This window comes from Mercenaria mercenaria, chromosome 17 (genome assembly GCF_021730395.1).
Source record: "Mercenaria mercenaria strain notata chromosome 17, MADL_Memer_1, whole genome shotgun sequence".
Lineage (NCBI taxonomy): Eukaryota > Metazoa > Mollusca > Bivalvia > Venerida > Veneridae > Mercenaria > Mercenaria mercenaria.
Genome location: NC_069377.1, coordinates 11293448 through 11299044, shown reverse-complemented (window position 1 = coordinate 11299044; position 5597 = coordinate 11293448).

Sequence of the window (5597 nt, the reverse complement as noted above, 5' to 3'; positions counted from 1 at the left end):
TGCTGACTTTAACTGTAATCAAACTCGATATATGTTGTGTTTTATAACCTTATTTTACAACGGTTGCAGATAAAGAAATAATCGAATATCTTCTTTTATACAATGTATATCTGAATATGAAATTACAAAGTAAGTGAAAAGAAAAATGGAAACATTAGTAACAGAATGTTCATCAGAACACCGTCACATTGCAACAAAAAAAGTGGTATAAAATGTATCTCTTCACACTTAAAAATGATAAAATCAGTCAAATGTCATCAGTCAGTATATCTGAACACTGAGAATCTGAACGCTGACAAAATATAAAATAAGTGACGTGTGTTGTAAAACGTATATCTGAACGCTGACAAATTATAAAATAAGTGACATGTGTTGTAAAACGTATATCTGAACGCTGACAATTTATAAAATAAGTGACATGTGTTGTAAAACGTATATCTGAACCCTGAAAAATTATAAGATAAGTGGCATGTGTTGTAAAACGTATATCTGAACGCTGACAAAATATAAAATAAGTGACATGTGTTGTAAAACGTATATCTGAACCCTGACAAATTATAAAATAAGTGGCATGTGTTGTAAAACGTATATCTGAACGCTGACAAAATATAAAATAAGTGACATGTGTTGTTAAACGTATATCTGAACGCTGACAAATTATAAAATAAGTGACATGTGCAGATGTTATGAAATGTATATCTGAACACTGACAAATTGTTAAATAAGTGACATGTGCAGGTGTTATGAAATGTATATCATAACCCTGACAAAATATAAAATAAGTGACATGTGTTGTAAAACGTATATCTGAACGCTGACAAAATATAAAATAAGTGGCATGTGCAGGTGTTATGAAATGTATATCTGAACACTGACAAATTGTAAAATAAGTGACATGTGCAGGTGTTATGAAATGTATATCATAACCCTGACAAAATATAAAATAAGTGACATGTGTTGTAAAACGTATATCTGAACGCTGACAAATTATAAAATAAGTAAAAGATGGTATAAAAAGGTATAACCGAAAACTGACAAATCTGAACACTTGAGATTTGTAAAAAGAGTGACAGGTTGTATAAAATGTGAACACTGATTATCTGGTAAAATTGTATATCTGAACACTGACAAATTATAAAATAAGTGAAAGATGGTATAAAAAGGTATAACCGGACACTGACAAATTGTAAAATAAGTGAAAGATGGTATAAAAAAGGTATAACCGAACACTGACAAATTATAAAATAAGTGACAGATGGTATAAAAAAAGGTATACCTGAACACTAACACATTATAAATTGAGTGAAAGGTGGCACTGAGAAATTACCAAATAAATAAGAAGCGGTACGAAAGATACAATATATCTGAGCACTGAGAAGTAACAAAATAAGTATTGTAAAAGCAGATATTTTCGCGAGGGTTTAATTTTCGCTATATATTCGCTAGGTCTTACATCTCGCGAAAAATAATCCTCGCATAAATATTCACCATTAGTATAATTTAAATTCGAGTAGGGTACATTTTTTACAATTTCGCGAATATTAAACCTCGCGAACATACTCAAAATTTTAAATTCGCGAAATTTTGACCAAGCGAAAATATGTGCTTTTACAGTAAAAAGCTGAACTTAATATTTCTTAAAAAGTGCTGAAGAATGCTTGCCCTTAATCAGACGCTTCGCTGTCTCGTAATTTATACCCTTCAAGAACATTTTGCTACAAATTATCATAGTGATTTTATAGCAAGACCATTTTCACAACTTCTATCTTACCAAAACATTTATGCCAGTTGTGTAAACGTGGCCAAACTAACATTACTACACCGTAACGTTAGTTTATGATAAAAAGCAAACCTTTGAATGTGGAAGGTCGTGGATGCGTTCCATGGCCATGTCATACTTAAGACGCGAATGACTGTACCAGCAGCTCTCTCACTTGATGCTTAGTAATAAAAGAGGAACTGGTTTCTTTCTCTGGTACCATTTTGGCGTTGGATACCACTAGGAATGGGGTGTCGAAATATTTGTATACTACATCAGGTACTTTCAAAAATATCAAATCATTTAATAAAATCTAGAAGATCATGTGGTAGCAAAACCCACAACCAAAAAAATAATGATAGACTTGGTTTGATTGAGTCCGTTCATGAGAGGTACATGTATCGGAAAATGCAACACCCCTCGCGCCCCCTAGCATCGGCCTATGCCTAGACATTGGATGTATGCCATGGTCCCTTAAGACCAGAAACATGATTTCAGCTTTCTTCTGTTTTCTTCAGTCGCATCGCTTGTACTTAAACTACACCTTTTTCTTTTAAATCCAGTTTCCATCTTAATACTTGCCTCAAGTAGATAGGCAAAATTAGCGACAATTATGGATACTAGTACATGTACATGTACATAGCGACGTTTAAAGTCACTTTATATCCATCGACTTCAGATTTCAACCAATTGACTCCAATGTCCGAGTATTTTTCCTGTTTTTGCGCTGGTTATATCTTCTAACAGACAGAACAAAATTCGTTGTGTTTATAAAATATTCATTTACGCTGTGCTGCGGGGAAATGACTGTTTCCAGCCATTTCTTATAATCGTAAACCAAGCGAAATTTGAAATTGGTAAGTCAAACACATTTGTAACGTACGCTCTGAATGACAAGTATTTTCAGTAGTCTACCTCAAATACTCCAGATCTTATGTGATTAATGTTGTTTATAACGGAGGAGAGGGCGTGGGGATGGGGTGAGGAAGGTACGTTCATATTAACAAGACATGTCCGTACAAGGCATTAGTAACAAGGGTGGAGAAAAGAATTATTATAAGACAAACTTAGTAAAAGAAATGATACCAGGAAGTTAGTAATTTGCTATAATCGGATATACGACCAATGGATATGTCTGTGCCCACCAATCTCCGACTGTATATGCCACGATTTCAAGAAGTGAAACTGTTCCAGAAACGATCCTAATAAAGCTATTGTAATTGCACATCGGAAAAAATAGTTACTTTCAAGCGACTTTGCGCAAAGGTTGGCGTAAAATTTTGAACTTACAAATTAAAAGTGATCGCCGGCGCGTCGCCGTCGGCGTTGGTTTAAATATTTGTTTAGGTCCACCTTTTCCTACAGCTTTGAAGCTTTGCACACTTTTCATCATTAGCCGGACTATGTAGGCCAAAAACCATAACTCTGATATGTATATGTCGAATTATGGACCATTTTGTACTTGGAAAATTTGAGTTTCGTGGTTAAATTTTTGTTTAGGTCCGCTTTTTCCGAAAAAAAATTAAGAGCTACAACTTTGAAGCTTTGCACACTTGTTCATCATCATTAGATGAGTAAGTAGACCAAGAACCATAACTCTAACCTGCATTTTGTCAGAATTATGGTCCTTTTTGTACTTAAAAAATCTGAACAATAACTCTTTTCTTACATATTGTCCAGCACTTGCAGACGAGCGATGACACCCACGGGCGGTGCTCTTGTTTTCCTACGATTGAATTGGTGAAAGGTCAGCCAGTATATTATGTTCAACATGACAGGTAATATCGAAACGTCCGACATAATATTATATTTATAGAATAAACATGTTTGTCTCTCTATGAGCTTGATTAATTTTTACTGAAAAGGGTCTTGTTCGGTGATTTATTTTTGAGCAAGCGAAATCGTCTAGGAACACGACATGACAGTGACTGTCTTGTTTTTACGTAATAAACAGCTTGTCACATATTGTAACATTAATGTGGTACTATAGTAGTACACTTAGCAAAACAGTCTTACTTAATGTCTGATATATGTTTCTAGAACAAAACAAAACAAATTAAATCACTATATCCCTGTTATGAAAAACTATTACAAAAAAATAATAATTCACTTGCAAAAATATATTCGATTTGTTTACATTATTTAACAAACCACAAAAATATAATTGATGACATACATGTAAAAACTCTCAAAAATTTAAAAACTCACGCCTGCTGTTATCGCATATAAAACAATTATCAAAAAAAATTAAAACAATGTCATGAAGTCTTACAGTGTCTTAAGAGCTTTTTGAATGTATCAAGTGATCCACTTCGGCAGTTCATTCCACAGTTTTGGACCAATAGTCATTATTTAAGTGTCCGGTAGACTTTACATTGACAGTGTTAACATATCAACTATAGGTAAATCAGTACACAGCGAAATAAGAAAATGACGTGTATTTTTTTTTCAAGGTTGTTTAATAAAAATTGTGGAGTATTTTGCCTACTAAATGAAATAATAAGACATTGTACACATTAATACAATCGCTGAAGAAAGGTAAATACATCACACTTTTCTCCCGCACATAGTTTTTTTTCGTTACTCTTAAAATACATTTTCACCAAAAAAAAGATAAAAAAAAAGAAGAACGCGACAGTTAACTTTTTTGCGGGTTTTCTTTTTTTTGGCGTTGTTTATATTAAGAAGTCCCTGGCATGAAGAACATCTGATATCGACAGTGTAAGTCACGTATACATTATGTTGTTACATCAGTACAATAATGGATAATTAATAGGGAAAATATACACAACTTGACTGAGTATTTTTAAACGAAATTGATATGTGTTAAAAAAATCTGTGTTTGTAAAAATGATGGAATTTATCACACTGGGCAATAAAACGTTTAAAATCTTTAATACAGGTTATGTACTTTTTACATGCTCGTTAGACAAACTTGAGTCAAAGCTAGCCCTTGATATAAAAATTCTCGTAAAAATTGCAACAAGTTTGATATCATATTGCATTCAGGGTACACTTTTCAAATGAAAACAAACAATAAAATAAAAAAATAACTGAAATGAAGGGGTTTTTTTTAATTTCATTATTCTAATTCCATTTTAAAGCCACTTATGACCCCACTCAGTTTCAGTTAAGGTTCATTTCGAAATTTAAAAAAAAGTTATATAACAGATATAAAAAGAAATGACCCGGGTAATACATTTAAAATACTTTCAAAATTTCCTCTTTGTGTACCATAAACCTATCTACAGATGCTTGTTCTCGTTTGTTTATTCATTAATACTAGCAATTAACCTAAATGTAAAAAAGGAAAAACAACTTGTTAACACGTCAAAGGGCCCATTAGCAATGGTAGATTGTGAACAAGCATCCGTGTTTGACCTTTTTAGATAATGTCGTACATCAAATGGTCTCCAAAAAATTAGACATATCTCTTCCTATAGTCAATGTCACATATACATTCTTTTTTCTTTTTTTTTTTTCTTAATTTTTTTACCTTAATTTGAAAATAGGTTTAATGGGGAAAATAAAAATGTGGATTATGTGTTGAATATAAGATGGCGTAATGAATTCATACGGGATGATTGTTTTATCTATACAACATAAAGTGAAGTAACTTAATTTGCATTATTAACTATTACCGGGCTCTACTGAGTACTTAAAGTTTCTTGAAGTGTCATAAAATTTAGATGCTAATTTATTTGACTACGTTGTTGCAAATTATTTTATGATCGGATGTGTGTTTGTTGGTGATGATCTAAGGTATTGTCAATTAATTTCTTATCAGGATTATAACTGGTAGTGTACCCTGTCGGTGCTCGTATGCGACATCGCATGC